This window comes from Protopterus annectens, chromosome 9.part0, assembly GCF_019279795.1.
Source record: "Protopterus annectens isolate FY-2018-M chromosome 9.part0, PAN1.0, whole genome shotgun sequence".
NCBI lineage: Eukaryota > Metazoa > Chordata > Ceratodontiformes > Protopteridae > Protopterus > Protopterus annectens.
In genome coordinates, this window is record NC_056743.1 from 154,125,190 (window position 1) to 154,142,753 (window position 17,564).

Genomic DNA, 17,564 nt, shown 5'->3' on the forward strand with positions numbered 1-17,564 from the left:
AACAAAATATGATTAAAATAAAAAAAAAAAAAAAAAAAAAAGAAGAAATAGCCCAGCTATTTTCATGAAGTTATTCTGGTCTGGCTCTGGAACCTAAACAATCTGCAGAATCTCTCCCTTTTTCCTGTAAGTTCATTAACATGTATTCTGTTCATTCCATTGTTGCTGTGATTTTTACTTGTCACACATTAGCTTGCAGATTGTTCTAGGTGCTTATAGCTTCTTCAGGCAAGTACTGACCCATGGTTCTCCAGAACTGTGAGCAGTACCTCTTTTGTGAGACTGCTGCTTCTTATAATCTACTTAGGAAATGGAAACGAAAGCTATTTATTTCATAAAGACAGCTGTGTAGGTAATGTCTCATTTGCCCTTTCTGTTTTGCATGTCAGCTGCCATTTTGGTAAAATCTTTTCTTGATTAAATACTTTTAGTTCTCTTATATATCCCTGTCATCCATCTTGTTTCATATCATGGTAAGACAATGTGCAGCATTAACTGAATAATTCCTACTCAGCTCTACCCCCTTTGTGCTCCTCACTCCAATTCTCCAGTCACCCTTTTCACTACCTGCCTTGTTTCTAAAAGTGCTCCCCTTCATAAATACGTGTCACCTGTACATTATTTGCTTTGTCTTACAGTGTTTCTACTTAGAACCTATTAGTAATCTGTAACAAATCAATCTCTTTGTGAGGTCACCTCTTTGTGAGGTCACCTCTTTGTGAGGTCACTCCCTTTTAGCTTTTTAAATACTTCTTCCCTCCCATTGCTTTCCATAAGCGACTAGAACCATGGATCTGCACTCGCCAACTATTTCTGTAGCCATCTTAGTTGAAATGGGCATCCTGGGACAAAGTAACAGTTGTGATGGTTACTGACAATCACCTCCTGCTTAAACCGACAAAGTATGTATAAGATGTAGGTGTATAATGTTTATGGAGGCAAAGCTCTCACACATAGCCACTACATTTAACAGGCAGGTTGTCAAACAACACAACAACACACTAAGCCAATCACATACAGCTGAAAGCAAACACATAGACCTGCCTATACTAAGATTGTTAAAGCAACCTAGTTAAACCACAAAGGTCTCCTAAATGTAACCTAAGAAACAAGTACCCTCAGCAACCTCACAAACACACAACTCAGGCAGCATGCACCATGGAATATTTCTCAAAAACTCACATTGTCTCAAGAAAAAGGCGCATAAGACAAACCTCCACCCATTCCAATGTCCTATACATAGGTGACTCCATAGTAAGACACACTGATGCAGCACATACCAGGCTGTGCAAGGAGAGGGCATTGGTCAGTTGCCTATCAGGTACTGGGATTTGCCACACCATGCATGCACTCAGGCCATTGCACCACAAGTACACAAGTGATGCAGTAGTAGTGTACATGGGAGTAAATGACTTGAGATGTAATTCCCGGGACTATATGAAGGAGAGACATGATGGAGTGCTCAGAATATGTGTCCAAGGAAGGTATGATCCTAGCCTTGAGCAACATTCTGCCACCACAAAAAAAGATGATGCAATACAAACAAAAGATTGCTAACTTCAACAATTGGATGGCTTCTGGTGTTATTCAAAGGGGTTACAATAAATATCAGCCTATGAAAAAATGGCTGATAGTCTTAACTGCTTTGCCTAGGATGGCCTGCACTTCTCCCCCAAGGCTTTTGTATTTATTTTATTGTATTGTATTGTATTTTTATTTATTTATATATTTATTTATTTGTATTGGTTTTCTTGGGTAGAGCACTGATCTCCATGGACCTTTTTCTGACTCAGCCCAGCAGTGGTGTCTGGTTAAGTGATTTGCTTAGAGTCACACAGTTAGGCAATGAGGCTGAGGGAATCAAACCTTGCACCACTGGAAACAACTCATTAACAGCTTCTTACTCCTTTAAGCCAACTGCCAGTCACACATTGGTTCAATCGTTACCTACACCTACAGTATATTTTAGGCAATGTCAGTTTTTTAAAGCATCCAACATAACAAAACAAAATGTGGATAATGTCAAAATAGTGTTGCTTAATGCTAGGAGCCTTAAAAAAACTCTATGTCCTATAAGCATTCCTCATCATGGAACACATTGATATATGCATTATCATGGAGACCCTGGACAAGATCAATAAGAGCTCTCCATCAGTGCAGGGTTTCAATGCCTATCGCATGTTCAGACCCACTACATTAGATGAAGGCACTAAAAGCAGCAGTGTTTCCATAATCTTACAAAAAATAAATTTCTCCTCCAGACTCATCAGACATGATTCTGATCTGGAATTCCTCCCTGTCCAACTTACTGTCAACAAACCCCCCTTATTATATCACAGCTAATTATAGGATCCCCTCTGTGTTCTCTTCAACACATACCTCCAACCTAAATAGCATGGAATCTTTATGCATTAAGCCAAACAGGATTCTCCTAGGTGATTTAAACTACCTCTCCATCAACATGTACCCAAGCATACAAGCCCACCAATTTCTGCACTACATCAATACAAATTCTCCTGACTTGATCCTTCTATGGAACAGCTTTGCACCCCACCAATTATGACTTTCTTCCTCCTTTGTAAAAATCAGACCTCAAATCAGTCACATTCACAGTAAATCTGAAGCTTGAGGCTTCTTCCAATAGCTCAGTATTCTGAGACTATGCTAAGGCAAATCTCTAAAACTGAGTGAAGACCTATCTAAATTCAAAATCCCCTTCTAACTTGATGACCCTTCTGCTTGTGCAGAATTCTTTACTGCCAAATTCTATGTGCATGAAAATAGCTGCATAGATGTAGCTGTCCCCCTTCAAAATAAATACAATGCCAAATTTAAAACTAACCTCTATGGTAGAACTCGGATATAGACAGGTTTTATAATACAAGAAAAAAATGTCTTACATGCAAAAATAGGTTTAACTCTCATGATACCAAAAATGCTTTTTCTAATCTTAATAGGGAACTCTGATCTGATCAAATCAACCAAAGCCAAATGGCTAAAAATAGCCAGCTAGGCAAAGGATAACCACAAAGCCCTCTTGGTCTACGTTAAAAATCTCAGAAACAATTTTCATCACTTCACAGAGCTAATAGTAAATGCTATCACATACTCAAATGCAGAGAGCATAGCCAAGCTACTGGCAGACAAGTTTAAATGAAACTTTATCCCCATCTCTTTTGCTATATTTAGATCATAGGATCATATGAGGTTACTAGACTAACGCTCCCAGGGTCCTTACAAGCCTAGCCAAATTCATCCCATGTTTCCAAGGGTGTCTGGTTCAAGCAGAACACATATGCTTAGCAACACTGCTCTTTAATTTTCTGAAGAACAAGTCCTCAAGACACTATCCAAGGCCAAAAACACTGTTTATATTGGACTGGATAACATGCTGGGCTGCTTCTGATCAAGCATGAAACAGGACTTCTCAGACCCCCTGTGCAGGCTATTCATACTAGCCTCAAAACAGGCCTCATGCTGGATGAATGGAGGAATTTTTGCACAAAGGAGGCACGTCAATGGCTCTGAGAAAATTATAATCCCATAAGCCTGAAAAGCCTCATCTGTAACGCTATGGAAAGGATCATTATAGAATGAATAAATAAGGTTACAAGTAAGTTACAATCCCTCAACCGAAGCCTGTTCATATTTAGCAAGACCAAATCCTGCCTACTTAAGCTTTTCAACTTCTTTGAGAAGGTTACTGAAGCAATAGGTGAGAACAAATCAGTGCACATTGTGTATCTAGACCTTGCAAAGGTGTTCAATATCATTCCACATTCTGGTATCATAGATAAACTCTTCCCCTAAAAGTAAATCCCCATTTAATTTGCTGGATAGCTAAATGGCTCCAAAATAGAACACAGAAAATTAGGATGGGCAGGTGTACATTCTTGAAAAGACTTGCCATTAGTAGTATACCTCAGGATCCAGTCCTTTGGCTACTCTTCTTTGCAATTTATTTCTCAAAGGTCAAAGCAAATGTTAAAGGTTTATGGTTGACCATGGTTCTCCAAGGTATGGCAATGTAAACTTGGTGCCATCACTGAGGACACTTTTTATCCTCCAAGATGGCCATTCCCAAACAAAGTGTTGGTGTCAACATCCACATCGGCTATACTCCCCTGAAAGTTGATCCTGTAGTTAGGGATCTGACAACCTATATAGACGATGGACAGTCCTTCGATCACCATGTCTAGTAAATATAATATTTAGTACTCTGTTTTGTGCAATGTAGTTTGCTTACCTACTGCTGATTGTCCTAGCTGTAAAACTGCTCTTTACAAAGTTAGTGTTTCAAGTTTCACTGCCTATAATGTTTTGTACATAGCTTACTTACATCACAGTTAATATTATTCAACACTGATTTTATGATATAGAATGCATGCAGGGTAAATGTATTGTTAGACAAGAGGGACATACTATGGTACATGGCACCATTACACTCAGATTTTGCATGAATGTTTTGATACAGATCAAATTCATGCTGTTCTTTGTGTGCAGTTTATAAGAGCTATACTTAACAGCTGTGTATGTTAAATGTATGCTTTCCACTGAAAAATGCTGGGTAGCAAAACCCACAGCATCAGAAATGATAAAACATAATGCATAAGGGATCAGACGGGTGAAAAAGCGAATTAACTTTGTGTTCTTTTTTTTTTAACGAGGAGAAAGCCATCCTGTAACCACTAATATTGGGGGGTAATCTCCTACCCCTGAACTTAAATCTACTAACTCCAAAGTTACATCAACTTGAAATGAGAAATCTCCTGAAAGAAGGGAATCCCTGTTGGTGCATACTAAGAAATTAAACGATTTCCGATGAAAACAGTGATTGGAATTGAGCTTCTTGGCATCCTGTGCTTCAGGCAGCTGACACTACTGGAATTTCAACTTGACCATCTGTAGCGATACCAAATTTTTTTCATGACACCGACTTTGCTACCCTTATTTAGCTATGAGTATGTCACGTGTATTTTGTTAACATTATTCTCTTATAAAATTCCTGTAACATGCATTTTCCTAACATTCTTGAGATAAGAGGCACATTGTGTGCTTTAGCTTGGTAACTTGTCATATTGTTTTTGCTAACATTATCTCATTAGGGAATATATCACCTTCTTTTTGCTAGTATTATTTAGCTACAGAACACATGACATACTTTTTGCTAGGGAATACATCACATCCTTTGCTAACATGTTTTAGCTAGGACAGATAGATATCGCATGCATTTTGCTAACATTATTTACCTAGGAAGTACATGTTGCATGCTTTTTGCTAACATTATTAACTAGGAAACTCATCATATGCTTTTTAATAACACTAATTAACTAGGGACATAACACATGCATTTTGCTAACATTACTCAGCTAGGGAGCACGTCACATGTGTTTTGCCAGCATTATTCAGTTTGTGAATACATGTACTTTTTGCTATTATTTGGCTAGGGAACAAGTCACATGATTTGGTTACACTGTTTAGTAAGGAAACATGTCATGCTTTTTGCTAACATTACCTAGCTAGTGAGCACGTCACATGCATTTTGCTAACATTTTTCAGCTAGGAAATGTTTTGCCAGGATTATTTGGGTAGTGAACCCATCTCATGTGCTTAATTTTTAGCTCAGGCACACAGTGCTACAACATTATTTGTCTAATGTATAATGTCTAATTCCTAGTACATTGTCGCATTTTTCTTGATGCATAAACCTCATATTTATTTTGCAAATTGAGTTCTTTCACATCAAACTCTTAAACATAATTTTCATTGTCTTTGCATTCCTTATCTTTATGAAGGTGATGTAACTGTTTACCATGTTCACAAATCTTTGTCAAATTGTACAAGATATGGATGAAAATCAACATTCGAGCAGGTAACCTATGCAGTTATCTACTGCAAAATCAACAAATAAATGAACAAATTAATGTATAAGAACTTTGGATATAGAACATGTTTTGGAAGCATTAGTGTCAGTACCACTTGCCCCATGCATCAAGCTCAGAGGTTAATATGATTTATAACTTGCTTGTTTAGATTGTTTGTTGTACTGGGCTGAGGGTTGGCTGAATTCCTAGGTACTTTACCATAGAGAGCTCCCTCTAGAAGGTTGGTGTTTCCCTAAAAGTGGAGTAAGAGAAATTTAAATTGACCTTGGTAGAATTTATTTTGCATCTTAAAACAGACTCCCACTGCAGACGTTCTGCCAGCATGCTAGAACTTATGTAAGTCCAAGATAAGAACCAATAAATCATCATCATCAAGAAGTGGTTATGGACCAAAACATTCCATGGCTAGTAGGAGTAGAAAAGGAGTCAGTGGACAGCCTAGGTGTACTCCTTGTAGGAGTAGAAAAAGAGTCAGTGGACAGCCTTGGTGTACTCCTTGTAGGAGTGGAAAAGAAGTCAGTGGACAGCCTTGGTGTACTCCTTGTAGGAGTGGAAAAGGAGTCAGTGGACAGCCTTGGTGTACTCCTTGTAGGAGTGGAAAAGGAGTCAGTGGACAGCCTTGGTGTACTCCTTGTAGGAGTGGAAAAGGAGTCAGTGGACAGCCTTGGTGTACTCCTTGTAGGAGTGGAAAAGGAGTCAGCGGACAGCCTTGGTGTACTCCTTGAAGGAGTAGAAAAGGAGTCAATGGACAGCCTTGGTGTACTCCTTGTAGGAGTGGAAAAGGAATTAGCGGACAGCCTTGGTGTACTCCTTGTAGGAGTGGAAAAGGAGTCAGCGGACAGCCTTGGTGTACTCCTTGTGGGAGTGGAAAAGGAGTCAGCGGACAGCCTTGGTGTACTCCTTGTAGGAGTGGAAAAGGAGTCAGCGGACAGCCTTGGTGTACTCCTTGTAGGAGTAGAAAAGGAGTCAGCGGACAGCCTTGGTGTACTCCTTGTAGGAGTGAAAAGGAATTAGCGGACAGCCTTGGTGTACTCCTTGTAGGAGTGGAAAAGGAGTCAGCGGACAGCCTTGGTGTACTCCTTGTAGGAGTGGAAAAGGAGTCAGCGGACAGCCTTAGTGTACTCCTTGTAGGAGTGGAAAAGGAGTCAGCGGACAGCCTTGGTGTACTCCTTGTAGGAGTAGAAAAGGAGTCAGTGGACAGCCTTGGTGTACTCCTTTAATAGCTGATAGAGATGAAGGAACACAGACTGGCTGTTGTTGTAGTTCCTAGCTATAAAATCCGTAGTCTTATCTAGACAAGTTGGAAGACTGAATTTGCTAAGCATGCTAAACAAATGCATCCATTTAACAAAGCTGAATGCTTTTTCTGCATCTACAGTGAAGGAGACTTACATATCTGTTCTAGCCAGCAAGTAATGCTAAGGATATTATTCTAGGCCGCACAGCATTTAATAAATCCAGCCTAGGGAGGGTAGATAAGCAATGGCCTCAACCTTAGAATGGCTGTACATTATGTACTCACCACATTTAACAGAAATATTTTATGGCAGGTATTGGGTAATTGAAGATATTTTGCCAGTTTATGAATAAGAACTAGGGGTGACTGCTGCTTTGAGGATGGAGTTGGGACATCCTGTTCTAGGGCATAGTTACAAGCTCACCACAATATGCCAGAACCCTTGAGGGAAGATTTAAAATAAAAAAGATGGCAAACCGTTTCTTACAGTCAGTTTGTTAGTTTTCTTTATTATAATACAGACAATTAACTCCTACTTCATAATGGGAACATCTAACAACTGCTTCCCTTCTTCAGATAACTCAGGGCATGTGGCGTCTGGCCTTGAAAATGCCTGATTAGCTAGCAGTGTTTATAAGAAACACAGATCATGGAGCCTGGAAGTGACAGTGAAAGTGTTGAAGGGTTTCTAAGTGTGACAGATGCAGGCTGCAGGATTTCTGATGACATATGTTGTACTGCTGCACACTGACTCGACATTGCTGGGCTTACCTGCTATAAACCTGCGGGAAGACATTATAATATTGTAAAAAGGGTCAGTCCAAGGCAGTTTCAGTTTTGATAATAATGAGTGTATGTACCTCTAAACTCATGAAAATGAAACATTAAGTATTTTAAATATTGGAGGCAGATTTCTGATGTAAGCATGCAATACTGATTTTATTGATCTTGTAACTGGAGAGGATTTCTTTCCTAAATCTTTAATAAACCATTTATCTTGTACAATCTGACATATAGAAAGCAAATAGAGATATCATGTAGTAATGGGCTTTCAAAAATACTTGAGTTATAGTGGCTAGTTTCACTGTGAAGTTTGCATGTATGGAGTATGGAGGAGAGTCATGAGGTTTTGAATGGAAGAGGGTTAAAAGGAATGAGCTGAATTGCTGGGGCTTCATGGTAAGAACAGATTTAGGGGAAGGTATCAGAAAAGGATTGACATCCCAGGAGAGTTTGAGCTAAATAGATTCTATCTATTCTGCTAGAGATACTGTAACCTGGGCAGTGATGGATACAGTGCAGCTGAATAACAGAGGTTTGAACACCGACATCTTCAGTGCCAATATCTGTTGTTCAACTGGAAATAAATTAATGCAGAGCTGAACTGGTACATCCTGTAGCAGATAGGCACTCAATGTCTCCCATAAAAATTGTATAACCCTTGACTCTGTTGAGAATAAACTTGAATAGAGCTCAGGCTTCCACATCATCTTCAACAAGGTGTTAGATAATCCTAAGGATACACTGAAAACAACCCCAGCTAAGACCTCATCAGGTACAGAAACATATCTAGCATTTGAAAGAATGGCATTGTCCAGGATTACATAAGGTAGGTGCCTTTGATTACAATATGAATGAATAAATTATTTAAATGCTGAACACTACAACACTAGCAAAAATCATTTGAACATTGATATTACTGAAAATCTTAACACTAAATGTTCAAAGGATCGCTAAAGGAAAATTATTTACATTTGCCAAAATCTCAACTGAATATTGGTAATGCTAAGGTTTTTTTTACATAAAGTGTAGGGTTAGAGTTAGGGTCAGGGGCAGGCTTATGGTCAGCATGCATTACTAAGTTGGGGAAAGATGAAAAAGAAATGTATTTATTTATTTAACATTTGTTTACAGGGAAAGTCTGATTGGGCCTGGAACCCAGTTTCAGCAGAGGCCCGGGGAGTAAAGCTCCAAATGATACATGAAGTTAATACAATGCACATGAACAAGATAAAAACGGGTATTAAAGCACACGTTAATAATAACTGAATACTAAATAAGTACAGAGAGGTGGATACAGTAATAAATACAAAATAAGTATAGAGAGATAGCTACAATAATAAAACATGTACTAAATTAAAGTGGTAGATTGCAAACTCTCTCTCTCTCTCTTGTTTTATATACATCAGGTAGAAGTAAGGTAAAGACTGAGGATCAGAACATTAGATGCAAGTAGATGCTTAGAAGGATGAGGAAGTTAAGGGAGTAGAAATATGTAAAGTCTGTTAGTCCAATATGCTAGTGGTTACTTGAGGAAATTCCTGTTTAGGTATAGAAAGGTAAGCTTCTAGAGAGTGAACGGAGTCCCCCTGTTATGGAAAGAGCAGGGGCAGGTCTTATGACATAGAAAATGTTTTCTTAGGGTGTGTTTGAAGTTCACAAACAAAGGAACAGCAACTTGGATGAACAGATTCAGCTTTTTGTCCTGCTGAATCTCAGAACTTCTTCAGATAAAAGCATTCAATCAAGCCTTCAATAAAATACACATTTCCTAAATCATGTGAAAAAAATCACCCAACAATGTGCTATCCAATTAAATTAACAAATATAAATAGTAATAAGTAATCAATAATGTTAAATGTTATAGTTAAATGTTACTTCCCCAAATAAACAATGAATGTTGTATTTCACAAAGAATCTCGACTGTACAACAATGTATATTTAAAATATATACATATAACTCACTGTCTATTAAGGCTAAGGAGTTTAAGGATGCATGAAATTGAACATGTTTCATTTAACCCAGGGTAGTGGTATGACTCCAGCCGAAGTTGCCATAAAAGCTCAAGTCTTTCTAAAAGTAAAGGATATGGGCCTCCCCTTATGTCCATACTGACTTGGTCAACTACGATAAAGTTAAAACTGTGGTTTCGGTATTCCGCTGTATGCCTTGCTAATGCATTTTCTAGTTTCTTTCTAGTAATAAAATAAATGTGCTCATATATTCTCTTTTTGAATTTCCATTCCGTCTTACCAACGTAAAATGCTGGACAGGAGTGGCACTGAGCTAGATAAACTACCAATTTGGAGTCACAGTTATATTTTCTCTCTGTCTTGTACTTTTTGTTTATAATACCAAAAGTATTACCTTGTGCAATAAATTTACACTACCTACATGTACCACACTTAAAAGTGCCTGGATGTTTTACCATATAGGGGAACCTTGTGGGTAACTAGGTAATATTTTAACGACTGAACTGTCATTTACTAATAATTTCAAATTTTTCCAGATGATTTTCTTAAACTCTAAGGCCTCTATACTATACAGAGTAGTGAAACTACATGTAAAAGAATTTAAGTTTGTAGTTCCTATATTATTAGCAACTACACTCAATTTGTCTGTATTTTCCAATGGCCCAAGTTGGGCTCTATTATTATTTAATAATGGTTTAAATATCCCTCTGTATCTTTTACTACAAATTTCATCTGTTAGGCTTGAAATGAATGATTCAGGGTACCCACATTGAAGAAACATATTCTTTAAGTTGTCATATTCAGTAAGAAAGTCATCATCCTCTGTTATCCTTGCCGCTTGGACTAACTGACCTTTTATAACAGATCTTTTTTGCTGATATGGGTGACTGCTAGAAAAATAGAGGAAGATATTAGAATATGTTGCTTTTCTAAAAAATTTTGCAATGTACGGCTGTTTACTCACATCTTTTTTTTAATTCAGTATCTAAATAGGTAATAACTTGTATGTTAAAGTTACTAGTAAATCTCAAAAAGAGGTGTAGTATTATTAAAATAGTCTATCAGGTCCAGGGGAAGTTTGTTGTTGCCTTTCTTAATAATAAAGATATTGTCCAAGTAATGGGTGTAAAAGTGGATCTGTTCATTTATTAAATCTTTGGAAAAAATATATTCCGACTCCCAAAAAAACATAATTAAATTGGCAAAGCTCACCCCACAAGATGAGCCCATAGCCACTCCGATTTTTTGATGATAGTATTCGTTGTCAAAAATAATATAATTATTAGATAAAATAATATCCAATAATTCTTTTATTAATGATATTTCCATTGTTGGTACATTGTTTTTCCTCAACCTATATGAGACCCATTCTATTCCTGTAGCATGTGGGATAGATGTGTAAAGGCCTCTTACGTCGACTATTAGGAAATTATCTTCTTCCTTGAACCCTAAATCTTTAATACTAGACAAAAATGTCCAAGAATCTTTGCAAACTTGCTTCATATGCTGAATACATATTTTTTCAATATAGCATCAACTACTCTTGCACAGGAATAGGTAATAGAGTTACGTGCATCCACAAGGGGTCTCATCGTGGAGGGGATATTCATATTTATGTGGATCTTAGGGATTCCAAATAGGACTAGAATTCTGGGAGCTGGCATAGTCAAATAATTAAACATACTAACATCTATTTTTGCCTCTATAAATAAGTCATTTATATAGGTCTTAATACATCCGTAAGCTATATTTAGCTCATTAAGGGTAATTCTCTCATATGTGACAATTATCAACAATTGTTTCATCCTATTTACATAGTCCTCTAGATCCATAAAAACAAACCCTCCAATCTTTTCTGGTTTCATAATGCGTAATGGTAATTTCCGTAATACAGTTAAGTCAAGCCATTCAGTTTTACTCTTATTGTAATTCACATTTTTATTACTTCTATTACTACCAAAAACTGCCCTAAAATCAGGTTCATAAACTCTCTCAAAAAACGCCACCCTAGGGTGTGTTGGTGGGTTACAGGTACTTGATATACGAAAATCCATATTATTATAATGGCTATTGTCCATAAGAAGGCCCAAATTAAGCTTCGGAATAAACAGTTTAAAATCAAGCACAGCTTTTGCGATGTCTGCATGTCGGTCAGGAACAAACTTTAAGCCTTTAGCTAAACAGTTCACTAAATCAGAGTTCAACTTCAAATGACAAAAAGTTATAAACCTTAAAGTCACATTCTGTATTGTATATAAACATACAATTGTTTTCAGTATTTGTAAGCTCTTCAAAACTAAGGGCAGTTACCTTCTCTGGCCGTTCTTCCTGCGAGTGTTTGGGGTGTTCTGCCAGTGTGGGCGACCTGACTGTTGGTTCATCGGCCTGCCGGATTGAAAATTTTCTGTTGTTCTCTGGTAGGTAGCTTGATTCTGGTTGGTATAAGTACTTCCATGATTACCAGGATTAATGTTTCCTTTGCTGTGAATTGAATTGTTCTAATTATTTTGGATCCGTTCACTTCAATGGGTCGCGGTTAAATTATTCTTGTTCACATACCTATTCGGGGTCACAGGTACACTTATAACCTCGTTGTTAAAGTCTCCATCTAGTTCCTGTAAGTCAGATTGTAACCCACCAATCCGGTTCCAGGACTGTGAGGGAGGATGTCTTGGATACGCTGATTCATTACCATAGTCCAGGCAGTCTCTGTTCAGCTTTTTAACTTTTGTTGCTCTTAATTTAGGAATATGTTGATCTATACTACTAAAGATTCGATTGTATTTGAAACTATAGTATGCAAAGTCTTCATTACTTTGAATCAGGTTATCTAGATCAGTAATTTCTTTAAATAAACAGTCAGTCATGACTTGATAATGTTTTATCATGAGATCAAGCAACTCTAGTCCATGTATGTCAAATAAAATAATCAATTCATGATGAAATGCAGAACCGGCTTCTAAGCCGGTCGGATATTGCCAGCTACGCAGACCTTTTGGAACAAGTTTCCATTTAATACATTCAGAGAAATAAACAATCTCGAGTTGTAATTTTTTATATTTAAGCACTTTATGGTCCAGGATTTTTAAATTGGTAGAAATGTCAGCATTGCCTCTGGCTCGGTGCTCTTGAAGGTTGTCAACTTGTTGTTTTCCTAAATATATTGGTTCATTCAACCAGTTACTGATGTTAGGAGCTCCAATCAGCCCCGAGGTGGATGAGTTGTTAGAATCCGTCACTGCTACCTGTTGAAAAGTACCATTGCTCTGGGTTCCCATTACTCCTGGACCAATATTGCCATTGTTAGAATTACGTGGTGTTACTTGGGGAAAAAACTCAGCATCATAAAAGTTCATAGAAGAACCTGGGTTCACATTGTCCCCTTGGTTATTCACATTTAGTTGTGGTTGTAGTCTCGATAAAGTGTCTATTCTAACAGTTAGGTCTTCCACTCGCTGGGTTAACAGATTAATTAATTACAGTCAAATTACCAGGTTCTTCACTAATACTTTGTGAAGTTTGTGAAGTTTGCAAAAGAATCAATGGAGAACTGTTCAAACCTTCAGTTGCCATACCGCACAAGGAACGATAAACTAAGAAAACCACAGTAACAACTCCTGGATCCACACACAAAGGAACATCAACTCAGATGAACAGTATAAATCCTATTTTTATTAAGCGCTTTTCATCCTGCTGAATCTCAAAACTTCTTCAGATAAAAGCATTCAATCAAGCCTGAATAAAATACACATTTCCTAAATCATGTGACATAAAATCAACCAATAATGTGATATCCAATTAAATTAAAAAATATAAATACTAATTAGTAATCAATAATGTTAAAAATTATAGTCAAAAATTACTTCCCCAAATGAACAATGAATGTTGTATTTCACAAAGAATCTCGACTGTACAACAATGTATATTTAAAATATATACATATAACTCACTGTCTATTAAGGCTAAGGAGTTTAAGGATGTATGAAATTGAACATGTTTCATTTAACCCAGGGTAGTGGTATGACTCCAGCCGAAGTTGCCATAAAAGCTCAAGTCTTTCTAAAAGCAAAGGATATGGGCCTCTCCTTATGTCCATACTGACATGGTCAACTACGATAAAGTTAAAACTGTGGTTTGGGTATTCCACTGTATGCCTTGCTAATGCATTTTCTAGTTTCTTTCTAGTAATATTAAAAATGTGCTCATATATTCTCTCTTTGAATTTCCATTCCGTCTTACTGACGTAAAATGCTGGACAGGAGTGGCACTGAGCTAGATAAACTACCAATTTGGAGTCACAGTTATATTTTCTCTCTGTCTTGTACTTTTTGTTTCTAATGCTAAAAGTATTACCTTCTACAATAAACTTACAACACCTACACGTACCACAATACCTAGACATACCACACTTAAAAGTGCCTGGATGTTTCACCATATAGGGGAAATTCTTCTCTAAAATGGTCTTAATGTTATTACCCCTCTTAAAGACAACATGTGGGTAACTAGGTAATTTTTTAATGATCGAACTGTCGTTAACTAATAAAATTCGAATTCTTACAGACGATTTTCTTAAAATCTAAGTCTTCTATACTATACGGTGTAGTGAAACTACATGTAAAGGAATTTAAGTTTGCAGTTCCTATATTATTAGCAACTACACTCAATGTGTCTGTATTTTCCAATGGCTCAAGATGGGCTCTATTATTATTTAATAATGGTTTAAATATTCCGCTGTACCTTTTACTACAAATGTCATCTGTTAGGCTTGAAATTAGTGATTCAGGGTACCCATGTAGAAGAAACATATTTTTAAAGTTGTCATATTCAGTAAGAAAGTCATCTTCCTTTGTTATCACCCTCGCCGCTCAGACTAACTGACCTTTTATAACAGATCTTTTTTGCTGATATGGGTGACTGCTAGAAAAATGGAGGAAGGTATTAGAATATGTTGCTTTTCTAAAAATGTTTGCAATGTACTGCTGTTTACTCACGCCTTTTTTTGAATCAATATCTAAATAGGTAATAACTTTTATGTTAAAGTTACTAGTAAATCTCAAAAAAGGTGTAGTATTATTAAAATAGTCTATCAGGTCCAGGGAAGTTTGTTGTCGCCTTTCATAATAATAAAGATATCGTCCAAGTAACGGGTGTAAAAGTGGATCTGTTCATTTATTAAATCTTTGGACAAAATATATTCTGACTCCCAAAAAGCTATAATTAAATTGGCAAAGCTCGCCCCATAAGGGGAGCCCACAGCCACTCCGATTTTTTGATGTTAGTATTCGTTGTCAAAAATAATATAATTATTAGATAATTAATGACATTTCTGTTGTTGGTACATTGTTTTTCCTCAACATATATGAGACCCATTCTATTCCCGTAGCATATGGGATAGACGTGTAAAGGTCTCTTACGTCGACTGTTAGGAAATTATATTCTTCCTTGAACTCTAAATCATTAATACTAAACAAAAATTACCAAGAATACTTAGAAATTTGCTTCATATGCTGAATATAGTTTTTCAACATAGCATCAACTACCCCTTGGACAGGAATAGGTAATAGAGTTACGTGCATCCACAAGGAGCCTCGTCAGGGGGTTATTGGTATTTTTGTGGATCTTAGGAATTCCAAATAGGATTGGAATTCTTGGAGATGGCATAGTCAAATAATTAAACATGCTAACATCTATTTTTTCCTCTATAAATAAGTCATTTATATAGGTCTTAATACGTTTGTAAGCTATATTTAGCTCATTACAGGTAATTCTCTCATATGTGTCACTTAATTGTTTCATCCTATTTACATAGTCCTCTAGATCCATAAAAACGAGCCCCCCCACCCTTGTCAGGTTTCATAATGCGTAATGGTAATTTCTGTAATACATTTAAGTCAAGCCATTCAGTTTTACTCATATTGTAATTCACATTTTTATTACTTGTATTACTACCAAAAACTTCTCTAAAATCAAGTTCAGAAACTCTCTCTAAAAATGCCACTGTAGGGTGTGTTGGTTGGTTAAAAGTACTTGATATACGAAAATCCATATTAATATAATGGCTATTGTTTATAAGAAGATTAAAATTCAGCTTCTGAATAAACAGTTTAAAATCAAACACAGTTTTTGCAATGTCTGCATGTCGGGCAGGAACAAACGTCAAGCCTTTAGCTAAACAGTTCACTAAATCTGAGTCAACTTCAAATGATGAAAAGTTATAAAACTTATAGTCACGTTTTGTATTGCATATAATTTTGCAATTGTTTTCAGTACTTGTAAGCTCTTCAAAACTAAGGTCAGTTACTTTCGCTGGCCAGTCTTCCTGTGAGTGTTTGTGGTGTTCTACCGATGTGGGCACCTTTATCCCACTAACAGAACCTACAGTGGCATTTTTTGAGAGAGTTTGTGAACCTGATTTTAGGGCAGCTTTTGGTAGCAATAGAAGTAATAAAAATCTGAATTACAATATGAGTAAAACTGAATGGCTTGACTTAAATGTATTATAGAAATTACCATTACGCATTATGAAACCTGACAAGGGCAGGGGTCTCATTTTTATGGATCTAGAGGACTATGTAAATAGGATGAAACAATTGTTGTTAAGTGACACATATGAGAGAATTACCCTTAATGAGCTAAATATAGCTTACGGACATATTAAGACCTATATAAATGACTTATTTATAGGGACAAAAATAGACTTTAGCATGTTTAATTATTTGACTATGCCAGCTCCCAGAATTCCAGTCCTATATGGAATTCCTAAGATCAACAAAAATATGAATAACCCCCCTGATGAGGCCCCTTGTGGATGCACGTATCTCTGTTATCTATTCCTGTACAAGGGTAGTTGATGCTATGTTGAAAAACTATATTCAACATATGAAGCAAATTTGTAAAGATTCTTGGTCATTTTTGTCTACAAGTAATGATTTAGAGTTGGAAGAAAATAATTTCCTAACAGTCGACGTAAGAGGCTTTTACACGTGTATCCCACATGCTACGGGAATAGAATGGGTCTCATATATGTTGAGGAAAAACAATGTACCAACAATAGAAATATCATTAATAGAAGAATTATTGGATATTATTTTATCTAATAATTATATTAGTTTTGGCAGTGAATACTACCATCAAAAAATCGGAGTGGCTATGGGCTCCCCTTGTGGGGCGAGCTTTGTCAATTTAGTTATGGCTTTTTGGGAGTCAGAATATATTTTATCCAAAGATTTAATAAATGAACAGATCCACTTTTAGACTCATTACTTGGATGATATATTTATTATTATGAAAGGCAACAACTAATTTGCCCTGGACCTAATAGACTATTTTAATAATACTACACCTTTTTTGAGATTTACTAGTAACTTTAACACACAAGTTAATACCTATTCAGATATTGAATTAAAAAAAGACATGAGTAAACTGCAGTACATTACAAAAATTTTTAGAAAAGCAACATATTGTAATACCTTCCTCCATTTTTCTAGCAGTCACCCATATCAGTAAAAAAGATCTGTTGTAAAAGGTCAGTTAGTCGAAGGGGCAAGGACGATAACGAAGGAAGATAACTTTCTTACTGAATGTGGCAACTTAAAGATTATGTTTCTTCAATGTGGGTACCCCGAATCACTAACTTTGAGCCTAACAGATGAAATTTGTAGTAAAAGGTACAGAGGGATATTTAAACT

General features: G+C 36.6%; 1 protein-coding gene across 2 annotated transcripts in view; it reads right to left on the minus strand.

The window, feature by feature from the left end:
- Positions 1–17,564, minus strand: part of LOC122810860 (high choriolytic enzyme 1-like) — a 160,352-nt gene that overhangs the window by 47,106 nt on the left and 95,682 nt on the right. The window lies entirely within an intron of this gene.